Source organism: Zonotrichia albicollis, chromosome Z (genome assembly GCF_047830755.1).
Source record: "Zonotrichia albicollis isolate bZonAlb1 chromosome Z, bZonAlb1.hap1, whole genome shotgun sequence".
NCBI lineage: Eukaryota > Metazoa > Chordata > Aves > Passeriformes > Passerellidae > Zonotrichia > Zonotrichia albicollis.
Genome location: NC_133860.1, coordinates 80,491,561 through 80,518,681, shown reverse-complemented (window position 1 = coordinate 80,518,681; position 27,121 = coordinate 80,491,561).

Here is a 27,121-nt window from a genome sequence, read left to right as displayed (position 1 = left end):
GGAAAATGCAATTCTTTAAATCAATGACAATGAGAGGCCAGTGTTTTGAGATCATTGATAAAGAAGCAAGTCCAGGTTCAAGAGGTCCCATGTCTTCAGTCACTTCATTGAACTTCCTCAGGTCATGAAGTAACCTCCAGAAGTCCAATGTCTTCCTGTGGATGACAAATACTGGTGAATTCCAGGGTGTGGGTGTGATGTGGCCTTCTTGTAATTGCTCCTTTACCAATCTTTTAAGGCAATTTAATTTTTTTCTCTGTTAAAGACCATTGATCAATCCATATAGAAGGATCAGTTTTGCAGTTCAGCTTTCAAGTGGCAGGTTTTGACAGGGTTTCCACCACAGGCCCACCTCCAGTTCTGCTCCCCATTGGGACAGGACGTCTCTCCCCCAGACGGTGAGAGGCTTCTGAACAAGAAAAGGACGCACCATTGCTGTCTTTCCTTCAGGACCTGTAATGTTAATCATGGATGCACTTTGCCAAAATACAGTACCACCTCCAATCCCTGTGAGGGAACCTGCAGGAGCTACTAAATCCCAATGGCTGGGACAAAACATGTGAGAGATTACAGTGACATCTGCACCAGTGTCTGGCATGCCGGTAATGTAAATTGTTTTACCACATTGAGTCAGGCAGCAAATCAATTTTGCTTGGTTGCGGTCCAAACATTGCACCCAAAAGACCTCAGGACCTGAGGTTAAAAATGGCACAGACATCACTGAATTCTCTGGAAAGTTGTTTTGCTTGGCTGTACTCATGGGCAAAAGAAATTCAATAGCTATAGGTGTTTTTGGTGGAGTCACTATAGGAACATTAAATGCAGGAGATAAATATATTAGCTTATTGTTACAATTTATTGAAACAACAGCTGGAAGGATTGAAAGTCTGAAAATTTTGTTGCTAGCTCTACCTAGAATCAAAAGCTCTTGTCTTTGCTGAAAAAAATCTGATAATTCCAGTAGAAATACTTTCATAATAGAAATTATTTAAAAGGCGTATCAATTCTGAGGAGGCCAATTCAAACCTTGTACATGACATGAGGGTATTGTCTTGACATCATTTGAGGGACGGTTGACTGAGGGATAAATGACTGAGGTACCAATGCCATTTGACTGGGTAATTGACTGTAAGGAGGTCACTACTTGTGTCCAGGTGCGGTGATAATCCGCACTCTTTTTTCAGTTTAACGACAAAGCTTTGCCATCGATGTCAAATTGAGAACAACAGTTCTTAGCAAGATGCTTCCCTTTCCTACGATGAGGGCAAATAGAAAGTGGTTTAGGTTTGATTGTTGTTGTAGGACAATCTCTTTTCACGTGTCCAGCTTTACCACAAGCAAAGCCACAAGCCTTTTAATCAGAGTCCAACTGTACAGTATCAACAGATTTTTTCAAAATGTTTGTGTGTGCTTCAAGGGACTTTTCAAGCCTTTCCATATTTTGTCCCTAATTTTCTCCCAAAGCCTTTCCCAAATTATGTCCAAATGTTTTTCCTAACTTTTTTTAAGAACCTGCAAGCTGCTTTCCAAAAGGATTGACTTGCATATTAGCAAGATGTTTTGGAGAAGTGAACTTACTGCAAGCTGTTCGCACCTGTGTTACAGTTTGAGGCTGAAATGTAAAATCATAATGATTTTTTTGCTACCTCTAATTTCCTTGATACCATGGTGAGAAATAGTTTTGTATTGTGGATTTGTATCATTACGAGCATATCTTACAGGTAATGCAAGGAAATGTTTATTTGAATCCAAATTTTTTCTAAATTTTCAATAATATTAGACTAATTGGGTAGTTGCAATGGAAGGCTTATTGCTGATTTATACTGTGTTTTGTTTTTCCCTTTCAACACTCTTGATGAGAAGTATCTGATCAAGAAGAACAGGTAGTGTTGTCACAGCAATCAGCTGTCCCAGGAAGCTTACCAAAAAGCTCCAAGTTCTCATCATTATGATGAGAACTGTAAAAGTGATTTCATGCCTTTGAAGGCTGCAAAAAGAGTTTCAGCAGGTTTCTTTTTACCCAATCAGCTTCAGCAATTGCATTGAAACAATTAGATTAGATTGGATGTTGGCTGAGTAAACAAACTAATGCCACATCCACTGCAACCAGTGACACAGGGACATGTTGACCGATGTTAATAGTGTTAGACCTGCTACCCTTCCAAACAGAGCAGCAATTGATTTCTTTTACTGGCACAAGAACGTGGTTGTGAGGAATTTCAAAGATTGTATTGTATGAACCCGTCTGATCATTCTGAATCCACCCTCAAAAGCATATAAAAACTGAAAGATTTGACAGTCCGAATTAAAGAAGATGGTGGGTCCTGGTTAGATGATTTGTTCCAAGAATAGAGTTTTGCATCTTGGCTAAGGAAACTTTGCAAGATAGGTCTCTATCTATTGGGTGTTTTGGTAGTGATATTAATAGTAATACCTTGCATACTTCAGTGTGTGCAACAAATGATGAACAAAACTGTCCAAGTAGTTTTTATCATACAAGAGAGAGAGGTAGGAAATGGATTCACAGGGAGTTCTTTAAATCTCACAGAGATGGTGGATGAAGGTATAGAAATGGAAGAAGGTTTTTGTTAAGACCCTGGAATCGACAAGAGATTTTTGAACAATGACTTGTAACTATTGTCAGGCATAATTTATGCCCTTTCCACTGACTGGACCTTCACAGCATTAAATTGCTGTGTTGTAATATAGCAATGCTTAGTGCTAGCAAGAACATGCTTTAAGCAGATAATAAGCAAAAATATTATTTTATAGTAATAGTATTGATACGAAACACAAGTAATAAATGACACGATTATGAAGGTTTCTTCTGAGGTGAACAGAGAGGAGGAATTGTGGGAATCCATAAAATTAGAGGATTTTGGAAAGCTGCAAAAGGCAGGCCTCAGATACAGCAGAATTTAGCTCATCACAGAGCTAAAGTAAAAGTCATGAGATAGGTCAGCAGAAAAATTATTTAAACTGTAGAAAAAGCAGGGGCAAATTGAACAATAAGCCTGTGTATTAATGCAAGTCTGAATAGCTCTCTAAGCTGCAGAAAGTTTATCTAGCAAGATATTAGGAAGGTTGAAACTTAAAAATGGAGCTCTTTGCCTTGTGTCTTAAAAACAGGTATTGTATTCCAAATGACCAAGCATTGTTTTACCAACAGCTGTGTGTGCTTCTGGTGATTGGCTAGAACTACTGTCAATATACTTTTGCTTTGTGTGATTGGTCAAGAAGCTTATACAGTATGTTGTAACATTAAGTTTTTTGGCCTGCTGCCTTGATTGTGAGCTGCTAGCATCTTCCCATTGGCATAATCATGTAATGAGAGCGATGATGAAAACTAAACAGCTCAAAGCTCTTTCCATAGCAGCCCCGTCTCCTTCGTAGTCTGTAAATGGCCCCTGGCCGGCGTCACTTGGCAGTAGTGTCACTGCAGCAACGTTCCTGGGAGCCCTGCCAGGAAGGGCTGGGGAGGAGAGCTCCAAGTTCTTGGTGACAGGAAGAAAGCCGGAGCCTGCTAACTCACGTCTGGATTCACTAAATTGGATCTTTTTAGATTCATGCAAATCGGCTGCTCTCCAGCTGCAGATCCTGAATTTGTATTTGCGACACTTTCAAATGAACTGTTACAGGTACCACACTGCATCCCTGCCCTCAGGGATACAGCTGGAAAACTCTCAGGTCTGATCTGCAATCTCAGCATGCTTTCCCCCCGACCCCAGCACCAATGAGACAGGCTTCAAGGCTTCTGAATGAAGTGTCTGTGTCTCCACAACAACTTTCCTGAGCTCTCCCACCTCCACCCCATCCATCTCTCTGGGCAGAGCCATCCCTGCCCTGCTCAAGCCCTGCCTGCCCCCTGCCACCTCTGTCCTCTCCCCTGCCCGCTCCCCTGCAGGCAGAGCCGAATCCAAAGCCCCCCACCTGCTCTAACCAGAGGCTGGGGGGCCAAAAGTGGTGAAAATCCCGGAAAGTTTTGGCAGAGGAATCTATATGAAAAGAGTCCTCAGAGCTCCAAAGCAAACTGCCAGCCTGAGCCCGATCCGAGGGAGTGACTTCCTGGGAAGGGCAAACAGTGACAGGAGCGACCCTGCAGCCCCTTGGCCAGGCAGAGCGGATCCAGGCCCCCCCTTGGCTGACCCCACCTGCACAACTTCAGAATAAGATCCGGCCGCATCTTTTTCACAAGAGCAGCAGAGCGCAGAAACAGCAGCTCCTGTTTTGCAAAGCTTCCTCAAACAATAATCTCCTGGACCCGTTTGATTCCCAGCCTCCCTAGAACATGTCCCATGACCCCTCAAACTCTTGGAATGCAAGAAAAATCTGAAGTGTTTTTCTGGGAATTCTGGGGGTGGATGATTTCCTAGAGGAGTTGGGACGATGCCTGGTTGCAGTGCCAATGACTCAGGGAATCCTGGCAAAAGGAGATAACACGACCAAAGCTGGAAGCTGATCTGATTCCCCTTTTCCAGGCTTCGGGGAGCTGTCCACACTGCCTGGAGAAACCCCGGACATGCCAGGACACCCTGAACAAAATCCGAGATCCCCCCAGAGGAGGATGAAGGTCCAGCACCACTCAGAATTAAAGTCTCAGAGCCAGGTGTTCTGTTCTGATGTTTGAGAAAGTCTCTCTTGCAATCATTCTGATCAAAGCTCTCCATTAAAGCTCTGGAGACAGGCGTCATAATTTTGACCAAAGACTCTTCCTTTTTGAGAGAGACTAGATTGTGAATTTTCCAGTTTATCTGGTCCCAGAAATCAAAGGTAAAATCAGACTTCAAGTCTGTATTTTGAGTATTCACTTTTTCCCAGATTAGTAAGTCTTTTAGTTCACATTTCGAGATGTCTGAATGCCCTTTACCCTGTAAAATTGCCTCAAGCTGGTAAAAAACGCCCCATTCTGGTTTAGAGAGATGGTTTCCCATCTCGTTGCCCCCGGAGTTGCTACTTATTACTGACAGGGGTATCAGCTACAGACGGCAAAGGGGACGATCCATTCCTCCTTTGAACAGCCTGGGCCTCTGGCAATGGCACTGTCCATGGTCTTCTTTTTATTTTTATGTTCCTCTAGGCTGGAAATCCTCTTCATGGAGGAGCAGCTTTCCTAAAACCCTCTGATTTTAAGGATTCCCACAATATACTACATAATAGTTATTTGAATATATGTACTGTAATAAATAGAATATATAAAATGTATCCCTGCTCTTTTTCTCAGCCAGCAGGCCTTTGCAGCGAGTTCTGAGCCAACGTGGGGCTCTGCTGCCAGCCCAAATCTGCGCTTCCCTTGCCCAGCCTGAGTGCAGGTGGGGCGTGTGCTGGGCATGGCTGGAGATGTGCATGGCCAAACTCCTCCAGCATTTACATCTGCCCATGGCTTTGGGTGGCACAAATTACAACACATCCATCTCACTTGACAAATGGCATTTCTTACCAATTGCTACACCAGCACTGACAGCATATAACAATAGAGATTTCTAATACATTTTTAAAAAGTAATTTATTTTTAATTTTAAAAAGTAATTTATTTGATTGTTACACCACACTGTTTAAAAACATAGGAAAAACAACTTCTGTTAACAAAAACTAATTTATTGCAAACCTCTACAAACACTCACTATACACAGAGATCAAGGGAAAATTAACAACTTAATTTATTGCATATTATGGTGTACATACAGCCCATATAGAAATACAAAAATATCAGTATTTGCCTGTAATACCAAGTACTCTACAAATACAACTCCAGACACATTTAAATAGAACTGAATACATAAATAACCACTACAACAGATTAAATGTTACCTATTACATTCAAGAAAGAGATACATAAAACGAACCTATCTATACATACACAAACAGCAGTACCAATCTAAATATCTGTACAACTGCATCAATACAAATATAAGCAATATATCTGGATATATATGTAAATATAATATATATAGAAATACATCAATGCGCATCTAAAAAAATAGAAAAATACATATATACCAAAACAAATACCAATATAGCTATTTAAAAAGACCAAAACTACATCAATACATCAATAGAAATAGATACCTACACAACCGTGTACATAAGGAAATCGAAACACAGATATTACAATACACATAAAGAACTAGATACTTATACCCACAAAGATGTGACTGCAAACCTGTATGTATGCAGGTATCTATATGTACATAGATACACAGTACATTCATAAATCTGATACCGTATGTACAGAAATAGGCCTGTACAAATACCAGGCTACATACATACAAGTCCATATAATATCCCTGTTCACATGCAAGTCCGTGTATCTTTAAACAGAGCTCCAAGCAGAGGGATCCCAGCTGCCCCATCTTCAAAGCCTCTCCCTCGGGCTCCTCCTCCCGTGCAGAGCAGCTCTCCTGGACAGCGACAGCAGCTGGGGCATCCGGCAAGCAAAGGGAACACTGAGTGAGTATGGGGACGTTTCCCTTGGCAGCAGCTGCACTTCCATCAGGGAAGAGGAAATGTCAGAGCCTCCCCAGGAGGGTCAGAAGGAAAAGCAGCTGAGCGGGCCGGGCTATGGTGAGCTGTTCACTTCTTTCAGGCATCCCAGTTGCTCTGAGGGAACTCCCTCATGTCACGTTACTGAACCACCTCTGCATTTACCAAGACTGTGGCCCCCAAATCAATCAGTATTTATGTCTCCAGCTGCTTGCACCAATGACAGGGAACGTCCTCTAACAGAGCTGAGGCACAAAGTTACCTTCCACAGGTCCTCTGACAGGGCCTTGTGCTTCCTGGGCTGTCTTTCTCCTTACCTTCCACTTGGAAATCAAAGCCAGATCTCTCCTTCTACCAGCCTCTACTCAAACGTAAAGTAAATAGAGCAGGGTGAGAATGTCAGTGTTCAGTTCCTGAAGTGCCTTTTTAAGGTGTTCTTCAAGTACTGGAGGTAAAATCTGGGTAGACATTCCTAATTTCCAGACACTCACTGTCAATTTCATTGACCCTGAAAAAAGCAGAGATGTGCCCATAATACCTGATCAATCCATTTGGGGAAGTTTTAGGTTCAGATTCTCTGAGGCTTTAGATTGTCAGGTCTCTAGACAATACTTCCAGGAATCTAAATAGATTTCAGAAATTAGACTTTTCTCCTTTTTTCCTCAGTCTTTGCACTCCTGTGCACCAGAAACATTCAGTGAATGGGTTCCACTCTAGTCCATTTCCAAGATGAATCTCCCAGCTGTGTTCACACTGGGGGTTCGTGTGTCTCTTCTGCATAGTGCAATTTTAAAATCTTTGTTCCTTTCTATCTCTGCCCTTCTTTTTCTGTTTTACCTTGCAAATGCATGCAGATGTATCAGAAATGATACATTTCATTTCTGATGCATCACTTCCTGTCTAGTAATTTCATTTTATCCTGTTCCGATGCTATGCTAGCCTTATAGGTTTTATTCTAAGTGGACTCCTGCTTTCTTGAATGTGGAAGTTCTATAATGCAATGCTCTCATTCACCTGCTTTCATGAAACCCTTTATTAACATTAGCACAAGTAACTCTGTGGTTCCTTTCTGCTTTGTAAAAGATTTGGGAAACTCAAGTCCTGCTCAGCTACAAAAAGACATACATGATGCTTGATAATTGCCCAAAGAGCTTAAATTAATGGTTAAACAACTGCAGCTTATTCACTTCACAGAAACTGGGAGAAAAGACATTGCAAATATTGAGGAATGCAGTGCAAGGTTGATGGACATCCGTCAGTTATCCAGACAGACTGATGTCACTGACAAAATTCCTTCTTTTCCAAAGGTTTTCATTTGCTTTGGCTGTACTTCATATGGCTGCAGGTCACTTTTCCCTTAATTTAAGGAAGTATCTTGGCAGGTATTCTTGGTGATATATTTTGCTAATTCTGCCCGTGGAGGAATTCCTTAGTTCTGCAGTCCTTATTACACACTCTGTTCTAAACGACTTTTATGCTATTTTCCCTCTCTCTGTGTTTTCACACATGTTCAACAAGTTTTGCTTTGTAAGGATATTAATCACAATATCCCAAAAGATTAAAAAATGCTTAGTTATTTTTCCCCCAAGTATTTACAAAAGAAAAAAAAAATCTATATACCTGCTGGATGTAAAATGCAAATAGAAATAAACTTGAGAGTTCCCCCAAAAAACTTTAGAAAAAACCCCATGTATTCTATAAACCCCAGAATGTTCACCTACAGAATACAAAAATGGGCACGTTCTAGAAGAGAAAATTTGTGCAACGGTTCTGCACAGAATTCTATGCTTTCAAGCTTTTTGCCCTTCAGGAGCACTGCCATTCTCTGAACTGGAATGCTCTGAGCATGTTCTGCTCACCACGGCAGCTTTCTGCTCTCCCCTGGTACAGATCATCCTCCCAGCAAAGGGGGAGTGCAGCCACCACAACTCGCAGCACCTTCCCACACAGCAGGAACCTGAAGGACAGAGATGGCTTTCACCAGCTCCGGCGGGTTCTGACAGTGCCACCTCTTGGCTGCTGAAACCCGGAATTTCTGTGTTGCAGTGCGTTAGTTTCCAAGTCAAATGTTCTGTTAGCTTGCGGTATGTTCAAGTGTTCCCCAACCTACTGCAGTTAGTTTCTCCCCTGTGTTATGCCCTCCTACCCAAGTGTCCCTCAAGCAATTCCCTCCCTCCTCACCGGATTTTTCCCTGTCTGTCAAGACAACACGGTCCCTTAAGCCCATCCATCAGCCCAAACCCTAACCTTTATTCCAGAAAGTTCCCTGTCCCTCACTCCAAGATCCAATCCCTATCCCACCCCTCCCTCCTCCCCTTGTTCTGATTTGTTGTAGCCCTCAAAACTACACCCCAAGAGTCGCTTATTGGTTACTATATGGTGTCCACCCCCTGTTTTGAAAGATTTTAAAAGCCCAAGTAGAAAGGTGCTGGGAGTTCCTTTAATCTCTGTTCTCGTTTGGGGAGTTTCTCATGCCAACCTTTCCCCCGCCACTCCTGGTAAATTAGCTGCACTTTACACTGTAGAAGAGCTGTCTCTTCCTCCTTCACTCGGTCCTCCAGGGGTCTCTACTGCTGGGCAGCTGGCCTAGAGGTTCTGGCTCAGGCAAAATCCCAACCTAACCTGTTCCTCATTCTTGCCACTGTCCCTGGAACATCACAGAGCCAGCCAGGGCTCTGGAGAGCAGTGACAGTGACCCACGGCCTGGCATGTCACAGCCCCCAGAGCCGCACCTGCCAGGCCCCAAGCCCCAGCCCTGGTCCCCACTGCCGGCCTCAGGGGTTCCTGGGCATCCTCAGCCTGAGGGCAAAGGCAGCCACCAGAGGAGCCTCCCAGGGCACTCTGGATCCAGGCTGCAAACACCCTAAAGCCGGCACTGAAAGGGACATGGATGGGGACTGCAGCTGGATCTTCAGTGCTCACCCGGCCTGACTGCCCTCTGAATGAACCCAAACCTCACCTGCAGCATCTTGAGCACATTTACCTTTCTGGCCCGTTCTGGAACATGGTGTTCTCACATCATACATCAGCCCTTTGCAGGGAGTGATCAGCTCCCAGGTGCTCTGCTGCTGTGGCATTACTTTCTCGTTTGCTGCAAAGAAGTTAACAGGTACACCCATGAGAATCCCAGCACAACATTTGCTTTTCAGGAGCTCTTAGGCAAAAAACCTCCACTGTTCACTAGTCTTTGCCCAGAAAAGAAGATCTTGACAAAGCATAAGGCACAGGCAGGGCTCTGGCATAAGTATTCCTGAGCCACAGGATTCCACCCATTTTTGCTGCCAGGTGCTTTGCTGATATTTTAGAGCCAGTTCTGAACAGGGGCTGCTGCTGACAGGGTAGGAAAATGTGGAGAAATAAAGGTGCAGGAAACAACAACAACAACAAGAAAAAAAACCCACAACAAAAAACCCAAGGGGTATAACACCTAAAAATACAGAGCCCAGCAGAAGTCCATGGAGGTGGTTCAATAGAAAATGCCACCAGCAGTGAGCAGAGCCCGAGGCTGCTCACTGCCACCACAGGGGCTCCTCAGTCCCCTGCTGCTTTGTGTCTGATCCCTGCTGGGCTCCCTCTGCCCCTACAGCAGATGCAGCCCTGCCAGGAAAGGTTTCCATGCTCTGGTGTTCCCAGCTTGCTCCAGGCTGCATTCTTAGCAGCACTGAAAGAAGAGGTGAAACAAAGAGCCATTTTCTGTCCTGCCTACAAACTCTTCTCCTTCAGTTCCAGTGCCAGAGATTATCCCTCTGTCAGGTTGGCACTGTGCTGCTGCATTCTCGTACCTGTTCCTTGCATCAGCTCCTGCATATCACCACTCGCTGTGCCACATGATGAACAGAGAGCTGTGTCAGAAGAGCAAGGCTTGTGTTTTCTTGGTTTTTCTAACAGAAGAAGCATGAGTCCAAATAAACCACTTCCTTGTTGGTTTTTGGCCCCTTTTAGATAACTCTTTTCTGCTTTAATGCAAAAGGCTTTTTTACCACATGGATGGAATGATCTGTTGGCAGTTGCTTCAAGCTGTCAGGCACCATGGGAGTTTTTTCTTGTCTCTGATGAGGATTTGGTGAATGTTCCATTGGTCACTTGGTGGTGTCACCATGGGCTGAGCTCAGCGGCCGACTCTGCTGTCCCCAGGGGATGCATTGGGACGCCAAGCCCCTCAGGGCTGGAATTAAGGGTTGGGCGGGCTCGGAGCGCCAGGAGCCTGGGCCCGTGAGGAGCTGCTGCTGGCGCTGGCTGTGCTCAGCCCTCTGTGTCGAGCAGCCGCGGCCATGGAGACACGGGCGGGAGCTGTGGCCGAGGCCGGCAGGTGGCCCGGGCCGGCTCGCAGCTGCGAGGACGCCGGCAGCCTGTGCGCTGAGGCCGAGGCCGTGGCGGGCGCTTTGCGGGCAGGGCTTTTCCGAGCCGGCCGCAAAGTGCTGTCTCCCGTGTGGGCCCGGGCGCGGCAGAGGCAGGAGGGAGCGCGGCGGGGCCGGCAGCGGCGGGCAGAGGCCGCAGAGAGCAGCAGCCCGGCCGGGCCCGCTGCGGAGCGGCACGGAGCTGCCGGGCAGCCCTCGGCCGTGTCTGTGCGCACAGGGCAGAAGCAGAGGCCGGAGCAGAGGCAGGAGCCGCGGCAGGAGCCGGCCATAGCGGCAGCTCGCCATGCCCGGGGCCGCAGCCGCAGCTCTCCCCTGCCGGCCACAGCCAGCAGCCGCTCGCCTCCGAGGCACCGGCGCTTCCCGAAGACGAGGGGCCCGGCCCCCAGCACGGCCTGGAGCCCCGCAGCGAGAGGAGCCACCGGCGCCGCAAGGGGCAGCGCCGAGGGCGCAGGTTGAGGAAGAGGACATGAGGCTGGGTCTGGGCCGCGGTGGGGCAGCTCTGCCCTCTCGGCCTTCGCCTTGGGCTCTTTGCTTCTTTTCCATGAGCCCTGATGACCCCATCCTCAGCCAAGGGCCCCCGCAGCCCTTTCCAGGGCTGCAGGAAAAGCTTGCTCAGTGACAGAATCACAGAATCAGTGGCTTGGAAGACAGATGCTTTTAAGATGATCGAGTCCAAGCCATGCCCTAACACCTCAACTAGAGCACGGCACCCAGTGCCACATCCAGTCTTTTTCCAAAGACTTGCGGAAATGGTGAGTCCACCAGCTCCATGGAGGGGTCACACCACAATACTCTGTATACCCGTAAATGCCCGTTGCGAGAGGTACTGTCTTTAGTGCAAGGCAGAGGTGCAAGTTTCTGAGTTGCCAGCAGTTGCTGTGTCTGGCTGAGGATGCTGAGTGCTGGAGTCCTGCAGGACTTAGCCTTTTCCTGCAGGCAGTGACAGCTAGAACTTGGCTTATGACCTGTCATGTTGGGTTCCTGTCTTTCATCCAGCTGAGGAGATTGCATTTAGGGATCCAAATCCAAGTGGCAGCAACCCAAATGCTCTTGAGTCACAGCTACAGGCCTGAATCCACGCAGGATGTCTGGCCTGCCCTACTCCTCCTTTGGCTCTTCCTGCAAATGGCACACCCTTTTCTGCCTCAACTAGAAATACCACAGCTGTGCCAAAACCAGCCAGTGGATGGTATTGTAAAGGCAGTGTGCTTTGGGGAGGATGGATGAAGAAGAGCCTTCCCCACTTTTGAACCATACAAAAGAAGCCAATTGCTAATTCAGGAGGAAATGTTGAGTTTTCTAAAGGGGTCAGAAGGGGCGTCTTCCAAATCATGTTCCAAATGAGTTGATGTTTCAGAAACTTTATTTAATTACTTTATTTAATTAGTCCTACTCTATAACCCTATTGTACAAAACTTTTCAACAATCCTACTCTAGAATCCTGTTCTACAATTCTACTGAAAATTGGCTATGGAGATAACATCTTGACATGATATGTTCTTGTCTCCTACTTCTTCTGGACTGCGTTGATGAGTGGTGCCAGGATGGATGCTGCCTTGGCTGTTGCTGCAAATGGATGCTGTCCACAGGAAAAAACAAAAAAATTAAAAAGAAAGCAACAAGAACAATGAACCATGACTTTCCAAGCTCAGTGCTTAACAGTCTTGATGAGGATTCCTCTAGTTCCTAGAAAGACCCAGAAATTAGAACAATGGGACCATCAGTTCCCCAGTTGTCATGTGCAGGTCCTTGCCATCCCAGGCAAATGTGGCCCAGAGTCCCACTCATCAGTTTACTGTGATGCCTTCATGTTGCTGGGATTTTTGCTCTGCCAGTGCTCTAGAAATGGTGCTTTCTGTGCCTGGGGTTTCTTCCTTTCAGGAAACGCCAATGACTCACATAGGTCCCTGCCTTTCAAAGATGCCTTGAGCAGTTGGTGGCAAGGGACAACAATGCGCATGGAGCAAATGATTTTTGCAATGACACAGATGAGCTGTGCCAAACTGCCTTGTGATTAGGCACTGCAGTAATTAGGAGCTGACATTCCAGCAGCCCATTTCTCTGCTGCCTTGGGGGCCAGTTACAGGATACGTGGGGCCACTGACATTTTGCCTTGTCCACTTGGTAACAGTGGTGTCTTAGCTACCACCCAAAACCTCTGACCACACTCTCTGCTGTTCATTCTAGGAATCAGAAGAAGTAATCTATGCCTTAATATTCTGTGGATACATCCAGGGCTATGGGCTGGGCTTAGGGTTTTAGGGCACCTTGCAGATATCTCCCCATGCGCAGTTCCCAAGTGCAGCACTGCAGGTGGCCAAGGGACTACCAGTAACTTTCCGATGGATTTGCTGGCAGGCAGAATCGAGAATTCAGGACTCTGAAGCTGTAGCCCCAAAGAGCAGGGAGGTGCTCTAAGGCACCACCTTTGTTTTAGCAATGGGGGAGTGAGTGAGTGTGTCCTTGTCTGAAAGGAAGCGCTGCCCTGCGTGCCTTCCTTCCGGCAGCTGAGGAGGACAAAGTGCCAAATGTATTTTGCAGGCTGGCACCAGTGTGTGCTTGTTGTGCCTTTTCAGCACGGCTCTAGCCAAAGCTCCAGCCACAGCTCACACCAGAGGGGAAAGCCCCTCAAGAGCAGCAGAGTCTGCAGGGGCTGTTGACATTTACCTCTCCTCCTGTGGCAGTGTCGAGTGCTTTAAAAACCGCTCCAAAACTCCTAGAAACAAAAGAGAAGCAGAGAAAGGAGAAGCCATTTTGATCTTGCAGTGAAAGCCAGCCCACACAGGAGATCTGTGCTGTAAATGCCTAAAACTTGCAGGATGCAGGAGGGCTCTGCCAGAAGGCAGATGATGCATTTTCCTCTCAAGTGCATGGGCACTGGGACTGTCCCTGAAGTGCTGGAGTTTAGTGCCTCAGCTCCTAAAGACAGCTTCTTCTTTCATCTTGATTAACAGGACAGGCAGCCTTGTAGTGCAGACGGCTGGCACAGAGACTGATTTTGTACAGTCCTTTGAAGAGTTCTCTTGACAGGAAACAAAGCACAGGGAGATTCATTTCCAGGAGAGAAGGACATCTTCCCTACCTTTCAGCAATTTTTTTTTCCTTTGGGGGCACATGGAAAACACCTTGTGCTCTCTATTTGTCCTGTAACCTGCTGTACTTTCAAAGGAGTTCTTATTGACAAAAAGATAGCATTTTCATTATGGTAACAGTAACAGTCATAAAAATGACATCAGCATGACATGTGAGGCAGAAGGGCCTCTTTCAGGATGGAGAAAAACAAACTCCACCAAAAATACCACACAAAACAACAAAAAACCAAACCAAAACACAACAAAACAAGCCCAATAAAAAATCTGCAACCAAAAAGACAGAACTCCATAGCCAGTCCATTTCATCCAGAGTGCTCTCTCACTGCTTCAGAGCACAGCACTTCCTCTGGGGAGTCCTAAATGGCCCTGTGACACCAAACTCAGGAGGAGCATTTGGTACAGCTCTGCTGACACCTGCACACAACACACTGTCCCTCAGACAAGAAACAGCCCAGACGTACCCAGCATCTCCAGGTACTTCTCCTCAGTCTCCTGTTTTGGAGCAGCCATGCTGCTGGCAGCATTGGAGATGAACAAACTGCCCAAGCTCGAGTTCCCTGGTTTGACAGTATGGATTCCTTGAGGTGATGCTGCTGCGGCAGCAGCTTTAGTGCCAGAGCCCACGTGGGTGTGCTCAACCTGCAGCACTTGTGGTGGGCACTGTTCCTGTGCCTCACTCCTGACTTGGGGGTCCTTCATTGCCAGACGTTCTCTGGAAGTCTTTGCAGGCTGCCCAGTGAGATGTCAGCACTTGCAGCTCAAGTGAAACAGAAGAAAGCAGTCAGACACTGCAGCTTGTCCCTTTCAGCCAGCAGTCATCAACTGTGAGGAAAGGGAAAGAACAGATTGACAGAGGATACAGACAGCTTCTTTCAGTCTTCCATCTGGATCACCGTGTTCCACTGTAAAAACACCTCCAGAAACAAGGAAAGCGGGAACAGGCCAGCAGGAATCAATTTGGATGACTGCTGGCCCAAAGGCCAAAGGACAAGTTTCACTGTCCAGGGCAGCAGTTGAGATTCAGCACACCATGAACTATCCCACGAAATATTCAATACTTTGCTGAAACTCACAGGCTAAACATTACCCCAAATTTATTGACATATTTCAGTCACTTCTCAGAATTTATTGACATCAGAGTAGGAGTGTCCTGTAGATCCCTGGTGGTCGTTGCCAGAGGTTCAGGGGAAAATCCATGCGCAAAAGAGCCTAAGACGCAACTGGGCTTGCAAAGCAAATTTATTCCATTAGTTTCAGTAGCAAATAATACATACCAACCCCTGGATTCCCAAAAATCTGCTGAGCCAAAGGAGATTGAGCGTGGTACTCAGAAGAAGGGGCAGGTATGCAGTGCCCTCCCAGGACATGCCCTGGATCAAAACAGTGTGCATCTCATCCTTCTCACCCTTCCAGCTCAGAACCAGGCCTTGTATCTCCTGCTCAGGAGTGGAATTTTCCCAGTTGCAGCATCAGCTCACACATGGCTGGCTGTGAGATGATGGCTCAGGATGACTCCATAACTCCCTGCCACCAAGGGCTCCATTATGCTCTGTTCCCCTTTCAAAGCTTGACTGCCCACTGATTGACCAATACATTGATTCTCTTTCAAGGGTCAAGGTCCAACCTGTTAAACAAGACACTTTTCTTCATTTTCCTGTCAACCTGCTCAAACATGGACCTAGTATGGCAGGGCCTGGGACACGACTGTGGTTCCTGACACAGTCATTAGGGAAATATTCCCTTGCTCAAACTCTCCTTTGGTGGTCAAGAGCGTCCTCAAAACATTTTCTTCTCTTTGAATGCATTCCAGTTACCTTCTTAGCAGGACCACTCTCCTTATTCTCTAGGGCAGGATAGCCACTTGCACACAATAAGCACTGCAGTGGGGGAATACAGGGTTCAGCACTCCTGTTCAAGCTAAAGGAACTCACAAGACTAAGCCCTGTTTGTTACACTTAACGCCTCTCCTTCCTATTCTGGGAACAAAACACGTGTGTTTCATCAATACGCTCTGCAAGCGCTCTTGCTGAGAATGAAGAAAACACAGATTGCCTACTGAGATTATTCTGCTCTCTTCCAAATCAGTTCACTCCTCAAGCAAAACCATCAGAAATATCCCCGACTCTCTCTCTCCCAGCATCTCAGGCTGCTCCGGCCTCTGCCGGGGCTCTGCTGGGGCTCCACCCTGCCCAAGGCCGGGCCCGCTCTCACCTCCCAGGCGCTGACAGCTCTGCACCCCAGGAGACCTTCCTGAGCACCCTCTCTGATCTTTCTGCTTTCTCACTTGAGCAAGGCTCTCCTGCAGCCAAAGAGATTGCATTTAGGGATCCAAATCCAAGTGGCAGCAACCCAAATGCTCTTGAGTCACAGCTGCAGGCCTGAATCCACACAGGATGTCTGGCCTGCCCCACTCCTCTTCTGTTTTTTTTTCTGCAAATGCCACTGCCTTTTCTGCCTCAGCTAGAAATACTTCACAGCTGTGCCAAAACCAGCCAGTGGATGGTATTCTAAAGGCAGTGTGCTTTGGGGAGGATGAATGAAGAAGAACCTTCCCCACTTTTGAACCATACAAAAGAAGCCATAAGCATGTCTTAGCACCAGTAGAAAACTACTGCTAATTCAGGAGGAAATGTTGAGTTTTCTGAAAGAGTCAGAAGGGGACCTATCACATAATCTTCCAAATGAGTTGATGTTTCAGAAACTTTATTTAATTACTTTATTTAATTAATCCTATTCTATAACCCTATTCTAAAAAACTCTTCAACAATCCTACTGTAGAATCCTGTTCTACAATTCTACTGAAAATTGGCTATGGAGATAACATCTTGACATGATATGTTCTTGTCTCCTACTTTTTCTGGACTGCGTTGATGAGTGGTGCCAGGATGGATGCTGCCTTGGCTGTTGTTACAAATGGATGTTGTCCACAGGAAAAAAAACAAAACAACAAAGAACAGTGAATCATGACTTTCCAAGCTCAATGCTTCACAGGCTCGATGAGGATTTCTCTAGTTCCTAGAAAGACCCAGAAGGTAGAACAGTGGGACCATCTGTTGTCATGTGCAGGATTTGGCCATCCCAGGCAAATGTGCCCCAGAGTCCCACTCATGTGTTTATTGTGATGTCTTCAAGTTGCTGGGATTTTTGCTCTGCCAGTGCTCTAGAAATGGTGCTTTCTGTGCCTGGGGTTTCTTCCTTTCAGGAAACTCCAACACCTCACATAGGTCCCTGCCTTTACAAGACAAGCACTGTGCTGATTTCCACAGGGAGGCAGAGCAGTGTCTGCCTTTTCATGCCCTGACCCTCGTGTGCTGGATGCACCTTCCTTCCCAGCAGGCCCAGCCCAGTGGCACTGGGTCCTGCAGTTCCCTCTCTGCCACACAACCTGGCAGTAACCCTGGTGCACTTCCCGTCACATTTTAACTGCAGGAGCTCCCTGGCAGACCAGCGCTGCTCCTCGTCTGTCTGCAGGCAGCAGCTCAGGAAGTCACGCAGGCAAGGCGAGAATCGGTTGGGCTGCCTCAGCCGTGGGGTCCCTACTGTGGCTATCAGTTGTGTGGCCTGGAGAAAAAGGAGACACCAGGCTCCACTTGCTCCTTTCACATCTCTAAGTGCTCTCCCTCCTCCCTTTGTTTAACCTCTGTTCTTCAGTGGCAATTTCTGCCCTGGCAGAGACCCAGAGATCATTTTCCTTTACCAACCAGGAACCCAAACCCCGATGCAGCCACAGCTTTTCCACCATCCCGCAGATCTTGCTTTGGCAGCTGATTTCATTGACTGAGCTAGTTAGTGGGAGCTACATCAGGAAAAGCACATTTGCTTCTCTGAGGATTCACACCAGCTTGAGAGGCTTTTTGGAAGAGGGACTCTGATATACTAACTAATTTCCAGGGTTAGTACATGAAAGGCATGTCTGCAGTTCTTGTTGGTCCTTTAAGTGCACGTGCCCTAGCACAAAACTCAACAAGCTTTCTGTGATGTTCTTGAAAACAATGGGAATTGGAAGGAAAGAAAGGAAATCCATCAGTTAATCCCCAGGTAAGGAAATAAACATTTGCAATCTCATCTTCAACAGAGACACATTAAGATGGCTGCACAAATGTACAGGGATGAAAATTCCTGCTTGGGCACAAAGGAGCCACCTGCAGCTCTGTCTCTCAGCAGTCTGAAAATTGCAGCTTCCCATTTTGCAGCAAAAGAAAAATTGTCGTGGTTAGAAAGAAGGAGAGGTGCCATCCCTGTGGTCACCCTCTGCTCATTTCGCTACTCAAGTCAATGCATTAATGGTAGGCCCATCCCAGAAAGTGCCAGATTTTGGCAGGCACTCCACATCACTAAGCTCTGGCTTGGTGACACGGAAAACATGGCTTGGGCTATGAAAGAAACACAGTGACTGAGTGTTTCAGCAGCACTGCGCAAGAAGCAGAAGAGACTCAGTGGTCTTTACACCCTCATGCCCAGGTTTCAGGCATGTTTCCCAGTGAGAAGAAACTGTACAGGGGATGCAGTTCCGCTCTATAATCCATTGTTTTAGAGTCTTTGTTTCTAAAATTTGGGTTTCTTTCCTTCATTTCTGGAAATGTAACACCATTTCTTAGATGCTTGTTTCCTGTTACTAGGGCCATCTACACAGACAAAAGACCATTTACAACCCAAAAGAAAATGTTGCCTGAGAATGAAGCTTGTTTGCATGTGGTAAGGCCTGAGTTCTCACACTGATGCAACCAAAACCACAGCAGATGCTGATGTGTTGCAGGGATATTTTTAGGAGGGGTCCTTGGTGGAAGTAGTTCCAGCAGATGGCAATGGGATTTTGTCCAATGGCACGCAGGACATGGGGCCGGTGAGAAAGACAGTGGGATCAGTGAGTATTTGCTCCTTACCGTGCCAGAACTTTCACTCCAGTAAGGACGTTCTTGATCTTTCATTTCAATCCCCACAATTCCAAAAGATCATATGTCCTCTTTGGGACCATATGGTTGACTTGTCAGCACTTCAGGCGCCCTCCACCAAGGAGTCCCGACTACCGAGCACCGTCTGCTCTGCTCAGGGCTGAGCTGAGTAGAGAGGCCAAAACCACCTGAAGAGAAAGCAAAATATTGGTTTTATTTGAATTCTATGCAATTAGGAAAGCAAGCAAAAGAATTCCCCAGTAGAAGTTTGAAAATGTGCTGTTGAATCTCCTGGCATTGGTGACTTAAAAAATCCCCCCATTTTTTACACTGTCTCCAGTAGTGTCTTTTGTACTTTGGAAGTTTAAACTGGTAGTTCCCTCCCTCTGGAAGGGACACACACAGAGCAAGGCCACTCTTGACTCCTTGTTCCTTCTCCTACCTCTGTGTGCATTGCAACTGTGCCCTCAGCTCACAGTGGGTGTTCCTGCGCTGCCACCAGCACCATTTTTGGGGAGCTGGCTGTCCTTCCAAGCAGTCCCACACCCACATCCCTGGAATGCTGCTCCTGACCAAGAATACACTGACCCAGCTTGACAGAACCGTCGGTTTTGAGAAGGATGTTTCTGCTCTTCACATCTCGATGGATCACATGGTTTGAATGAAGAAAATAAAGTCCTTGCAGGCACTGAGCGAAGAAACAGAAAGAGGAGGGCAAAAATGAGTGATGTGATTTCATCCCACAGGAAAGGCAACAAAGAATCTAAAAGATTCCCTCTCCAGGGGAATGGGCAGTAATGGCAGAACACAGTGCCACTGAGAGGAAGAGCTTGCTGCTCCAACACTTGCAGAGCAGGACCTTTCTGAGGAAAGGCATGTCAGCTTCTGAAAGAGCAACAGCACCTGCTGTTGTAGACTGTTCCCTGCAAACCAGCCAGGATGACTGCTGCTGCAGTGCATGTGCTCAGAAGGAAAGAGCCTTTTGGCTGCACTCCTGTCCTTGTATGCTGAGGCCTGAGAGAAACGAGTCTCTCTCTTTTTTCTTTGCTGATCATTTCAATTCCTACCACCAGCACCTTTGCTTTCACAGGCAAGGAATGCAGTGAAGACAGACTCCAGGCAAACATTTAGAGAGACAAGGTGGAGAACAGCAAATACAAATATATGAGCCAGAGTGAGAATCCAACAGCAGGAGAGAAGAGTACTGGCACTGAGTACAGGGAGTGCAGGGGCACTGGCAGACCTTCCACTTGAGATGCTTTTACTTGCCCATAGCATACCAGCAACACAGAACCAAAGCTTGGCACAGGAAATCACTGCAGGTCTGAGCCCCTGTTTCCCAGACAACCCTGCCCAAGCCCTTGGAAACACAGATGGGATTGCTGACCTCCCGGCTGATGGCTGCTGCCTCACCTTCAGACACGGAGGTCGTTCTGAGGATGTCATTCAGGGTGCCGCTGTCCATGTACTCCAGCACGAGGCAGAGTTCCTCACCCACAAGGTAGCTGAAAGAAGGAAACAAGGCCGTGTTGATGAGCATGCATGGCTATGTTGATTTTTGCTTCCAGGTTTCTTATTTCCAGGTGCCTTTGTGACAAGGACAGAATCATAGCAATAGATATTTCCTCTTGGCTGTGCATTGTTTGCAATCTGTGCAGTCTCAAGGAGAAAGGCACAGCTGTGTAAAAGGAGATGTTCTAGGTGGCGAGTGAGTGAAAAATGCAGTTTATAAACAGCCTAGATAAAAAAGTTGTCAGGCATGATGTTTCTGGAAATAAGCACCTAGACTTCCTGGCATGCACAGCAATGGCAAAGAGGGGCAACAATCCAAGGGAAATCCATTTTCGGATGGTTCATCAGCACTTCAGAAACTTGAAAACATCAATCCCAAAACTATGTGGAGGCAGTAAACTTTGAGGCTGATGACTAAGGAAGATACAGCTGATCCAGATTTTGAATAATTTTGGAATAATTTTCAAACTAGGTGTGCCAGGGAAGACTCATGCAGACAGGATGCACTCTCTTCTCATCCATTGGAGATGAGTAGAGAGATATGAATAAATAAAGATTAACCACTCTACTTTCTGCTACTGACCAAAGTGGGTTTTTAACCTCTCATGTTTACTGTATGTAAATGCACACATGGGATAAGACTATAACCACTCACCTATCTAAGTAATTCACAACATTGGGACTCCTTTACCTCTTCATGATTTGGATTTCATTAACGCTTCGTTCCATCCTCCTCGGTCCTTGAAGATTTATTTTCTTGATGGCCACCTAAAATGACATTGAAAATCGGTAACTTGAGCAGTTGGTGGCAGGGGACAACAACGCACATGGAGCGAGTGATTTTGCAATGACAGAGCTGAGCTCTGCCAAACTGCCTTGTGATTAGGCACTGCAGTAATTAGGAACTGACATTCCAACAGCCCATTTCTCTGCTACCTTGGGGGCCAGTTACAGGACACGTTGGGCCACTGACATTTTGCCTTGTCCACTTGGTAACAGTGGTGTCTCAACTATCACCCACAAACCTCTGACCACACTCTCGTCTGCTCTTTCTAGGATTCAGAAGAAATAATCAATGCCTTAATAGTCTGTGGGTACATCTTGGGCTACGGGCAGGGCTTAGGGCTTTTAGGGCACTTGCAGATCTCTCCCTATGTGCAGTTGCCAAGTGCAGTGCTGCAGGTGGCTAAGGAACTACCAGGACCTTTCCAATGGATTTGCTGGCAGGCAGAATCGAGAATTCAGGACTCTGAAGCTGTAGCCCCAAAGAGCAGGGAGGTGCTCTAAGGCACCACCTTTGTTTTAGCCATGGAGAGCGAGTGAGCGCGTCCTTCTTTGAAAGGAAGCGCTGCCCTGCGTGCCTTCCTTCCAGCAGCTGAGGAGGACAAAGTGCCAAATGTATTTTGCAGGCTGGCCCCAGTGTGTGCTTGTTGTGCCTTTTCAGCACGGCTCTAGCCAAAGCTCCAGCCACAGCTCACACCAGAGGGGAAAGCCCCTCAAGAGCAGCAGAGTCTGCAGGGGCTGTTGACATTTACCTCTCCTCCTGTGGCAGTGTCGAGTGCTTTAAAAACCTCTCCAAATGTCCTAGAAACAAAAGAGAAGCAGAGAAAGGAGAAGCCATTTAGATCTTGCAGTGAAAGCCAGCCCACACAGGAGATCTGTGCTGTAAATGCCTCAAAGCTGCAGGACACTGGAAGTATAGAGATGTCCTTGACAATGCCTTCTGAGCACACTTAGAAATTCTGATCAGCACTGACAATCTAAGCCCAGTGCCTGAACACATTTGCAGCTTGTCTGACTTCACGCTTGATACCTATTCCACCAGCAAAACACCTGATGCATAGTTTTGTAAAATTAGCATTGCTTGGACTCACCCACTGCCAATATTTTCCAGTTCAATGTATCTGATGATAGGATTTTCCATCTTCATCATTCTCCCTGAGGGAAACAAAATGCAAGATGTTCACTTTAAAGCAGAGATCTCACCTTCTCGGAGATACAAAAGGCAGCCCCACTGTCTGGGGCTCTGAGCCCTCCCTGTGTTAGCCAGCTCTGAGCTGGCTAACAACAACAGGAACAGGAACTGGAACAAGAAGAAAAGAACAGCACATCCACAGCACAAGTCTGGCTGGCACAGAGACTGATTTCTCGCATCCTTTGAAGTGAGAGACCTCTTGACAACAGACACACAGGGAAGCCCAGGGAGATACATTCAGAGGAGACTGAGACCAAAAGAGAATACCTACCAAGGCAAGTAAGTTTGTCATCTAGAAACATTGAGGAGAGCTGGAACTAACAGTGCCTTTGTTTTCTTGGAAATAGAGACTGCAAAATTTAGAAAAGGTTTCCTACTTGCTAAGATTAAATGCACCTGGACATCCAGAATCAATTGCTCTAAACAGATGTCAAGTTCAGAACAGGAGGAATATTGCCAAGTGTTCCCATCTTTTCCACCTTGCAGCAGTTGGCCAGAAGAATGCCTCTGCGTTAGTAAACCAGAGCAGCTCATGCCAGAACCAATTACGACGGGGCTTTCAGCATCAGGACCCTCACCCTTTATGAGCAGGCTGAGCTCAAAGACGCCCTTGCCCGTGCCCCGCGTGAAGAACCACGCCGCTTCTCTTCACCCGGACAGCGCGGATCAGTCGCTCCCATTCCTCTCGCCCTCTTGGCACCGCACACCTCCCCATCTTCCCAACTCGGCATGGCGGGCACAGGCATAGAGGACAGCAGTGCTCCTCAGGCACCCCTGTGACACAGAGAGCTGCCCAGAGGAGATGCTAACTGTTATGAACAAAAATTCAGTTAATATTTCTTTTGAGAAAGAGTTACAGGGACACAGCCAGGTCTCAGGCTCTGCCAGGATTCTTAGTGCTTTGTTATTGTAATACCAGGTCGTTAAGGCTTATCTCCTCTTTTGTATTAGTAAAAAACCTGGCTGGGTGCGGTGGATGACCCTTCCCCCGAGGCTGTGCTCTCTTACAGCATAGTGAAGACACCTGAGAGGGTGGGGGGGGGGGTTATGCAAAGTGACTCCAAAGTCCAGAATGCTTTGTGGGACCCCGACTCGAGATGCAATGAGAAAACCCCAAAAACAACGAGCCAAAAAAGAGTTGAGAGACTAAAGTGATGTCTGGACGTGAGGAGCCGAGTGCTGAGCCTGCAGAGATGCTGAACACCTTCGGAGCCCCTCTCGCCCTGAGCAGGGAGTGGTCCCAACGCCGGGACCAGACAGCCGCCGGGGCAGAGAAATCAACATCTGACGGGGACACCAAGCCCTAAAGGCTCCCACGAGGACTGGATCCCCCAGCTCTGCCCCTAGTGGACAGAGCTGCGCATATCCTCCTCCTCCTCTGCGTCGCCCTGGGAGACGCGACGGGGACTGCAGCCCTGCCGAGCCGCCCAATCCTGAGCTGATCACTTTTAATAAAGGCATTATAAAGGAGAAGAAGTCTCCTGGCCCTGTTTATTTCAGCTGGGGGCACTCGTCCGGAATAGCCACGCCGCAAGAAGACTCAAGACTGGCCATCTTGGACTTCAGGACAGCTGGCTACCAGGACCAGAGGGATCGGCTCAGGAGCAGCAACGCAGAGGAGCACCGGAGCACCGGATTGGTGAGAAAGCTGGTGGCGGGAGTGGGAGACGTGCGCATGTGTGTGTGAATGAGATGAGGGCCGGCAGCCGGACCTTCGAAGTGAGAGGGACTCCTCAGTACTGCGGTTCCGGACTCCTGCGAAGGATCCGGCCGGGAACAGGGGGCGGAGCTTGGAATTAGCGTGAGTGAGTCGTCTCCCAAGGGGGAATAAAGGGCGCCCCCCCCTCCGGGCATGCGGAGGGAATATTTGTATGAGTGGCATGCACCCAAAATAGGTCCTGACAGAGGGAAGTCAGGCAGATTTGTCAGTCCCGAGAAGGATTCGGGTAGCAGTTGTAAGTCTCGAGAAGGATTCACGTACGATTTTATCATCCCGAGAAGGATTCGGGTAGCTCACAAGCCCTGCAGGCAAAAGTAAGTCCTGGCACAGGACCCAGGCACAAACCCCAGCGAAGGAGGCTGTGGTTTGCTTTTAAGTCCTGATATGGTGAAGCCTAAAAATTGGCGGGTTAGGCAAACTGAAATCAGGCAGTTGTTTTTCCTGACAGGGAGTCAGGCACAACCCGGATTCTTAGGCCAAGGCTTCGTGTGCTCAAGTCCCGATAGATGTAAGACCTGACGTGGGGAAAGTTGGGCAATCTAGAGATCGGGCAGTTGTTTCAGTATAAAGTCCTGAGCATCAGGCAGAAATTTGAAGTTTCAGTGGAGGAGGCTGAAGCTCCTCAAAGAAGGTTCTTTGTGAAATTACTGGTCAGTAAAGGCACCTTTGGGATTTTTTACTGTTGAGACCTGTAAAATGGTAGGGTGTATTAGTAAAAAGACCGGCAAGAGACTGAGGTATATACATCCCAATAGTCCCTTAGGAGAACTGTTAGTAAAATGGGATTCTATAGAGGCCACGGAGGGATTAGATAAAGCGAAAATGATCCATTATTGTATGGAAGTGTGGCCAGAATTAGAGATACAAGGAGGATGGCCTTGGTGTGGGACAAAGGATAAGTGGATGTGCCAGCTGTTAAATAATTATCTGATAGCTCGAGGGGATACTGATCCTGAGCAATTATTGTATGTAGCTTGCTGGTTAAAGAGCGCTGTTGGGGATGAAGGGGTGCGAATTTGTAAGGTACAGAGGAAGAAAAAGGGGAATGAAGGAGGGGATGATAGGACTAGTAAAAGATGGGATCCCCTGGATTATTTGCCTCCTCCTGCCCCTCCACTTTATAATTCTCTTCTTCAAGCACCTCAAATGGCAGGTCCGGTTCTTCCCCCGGCTGCCATCTCACTACCACCTGTTCAAACTCCTCCTTCTACCTCTTCAGCTTCCGCTATGATAAACCCAGTATCCCCTCCAGCTCCTTCTGCACCACCACAAGTGCCTACTCCACCTGCTGCATTCTCCACCCCTTCTCCAGCTGCACTTAATATCCACTCAGGCTCTTCTCCCCCTCCTATTGCTGTCCCTTTACCTCCTCCTAGTTGGGACACAAATGCCTCCTTGCCCGATAAACAGCTATCAGCAAATACACCTGCTGATGGGCAGAAAGTTCAAGGTAACCCAGATATCCCTCAAAGTAGTTTGGCATCTGAAGATGGGCCGTACTGTAGCACCAGATCCAAGACCTCCAAGGCAGAGAGACTCTTTCCCCTCAGAGAGGTTCCTATGGGAGGAGTAGTGGGAGGTGTTGGCTTTGTGAATGGTCCCGTAAGTGCTTCTGAGGTGAGAGGATTCAAGAAAGAGTTGGGGCATTTAGGACCCAGTGGGCATAGCCAACCAAGTGGATCAATTTCTAGGTCCAAATATCTACACTTGGGGGGAGATGAATTCCATCCTGAGTATATTGTTTTCCCCAGAAGAGGTCCAGATGATTAGGGTGGCTGGCATAAGAATTTGGGAGAAAGATAACCGTCCAGGACCCCAGGTGCCACCAGGTGAACAGAAATTGCCACTAACGGATCCCAGCTGGAACCCTAACCAGGAGGAGGGGAGGAAGGCCATGATGGAATATAGGTCTTTGATAATACGGGGGATCAAAGAGTCAGTTCCCAAAGGAACTAACACCCAATTGGCATTTGAGGGCACACAGGAGAAAGATGAAGCTCCTGCTGCCTGGCTTAACCGCCTAAAGCGGAACTTCCAGTTGTACTCTAGAATAGACCCAGACACCCCAGAAGGTCAAATGCTACTAAAAGTCCAATTTGTTACCAAATCTTGGCCTGATATAAGGAGAAAACTGGAAAAGATGGAAGATTGGCAAACGAAGGACATAAATGTGTTATTAAGAGAGGCATTGAAGGTGTATTTAAGGAGGGAGGAAGAAAAAGCAAAGGCCAAGGCTAAGATCATGGTTGCTGTAACCAGAGAAAGTGCAGGGTGGGCGGGTCCACCACCAGGAGGAGGCAAGGATAGGCCTCTTGTACTGTCAGGTGCAAAAGGGATAGAGACACCTCAAGTCCCTTTGAAAGAACGATATTGCTATTACTGTGGAGAGCCAGGACACACCAGGAAGTTTTGTAGAAAGCTCAGTCTCGATGTGGCAATAGCTAGGGAGCAAGATAATTTAGGGAAGATCCTTAGAAGTGACGAGTAGAGGGTCAGGGGCTTTATACTTTAGGGGACCCGATGCAACATCTAGAAGAGCCCTTGGTAAACTTTGAAGTGGGACCCCTAAATGAGGAATTTGAATTCTTGGTTGATACAGGAGCAGATAAGTCCTGTCTCAACAAAGTAACATCTGAAGTTAGACAAAATCAGCTAGGCAGAAAGGATATCCAATAGCACCAAAACTGGCCAGTAAAACTAAACTTGTAATAAGTGGTGTGAAAGTAAAAGGTACCTTATTGTTGTCTTGGTGTGTGTGTGAGAGTGAGTCACAAAAAAAGTCAGCCTCAACTTCCCGGGCAGGTGGGAAGGGGGCAGTGTGTGTGTGTGTGTGTGTGTGTGTGTGTGACCTGCAAACCAGACTAGTGCTCCCCAGATGTGTGAGGGAGCCGTAGCTGTAAGAGTGTGAGTGACACGCAGGCAGCCTCACAGGTGAATGTGCACCAGAGGCAACCAGAGTCTGGGCCCTTCCAAGAGGCCCAGAGATACTGAGACCTGTGGGCCAACCCCAAGGTGAGGGGGGGCTATAGGGACCCGTGATTTTCTAGCAATAAGTTTGTGTCTTAAAGGTGTGGAGGAGTGTGTGAAAGTGA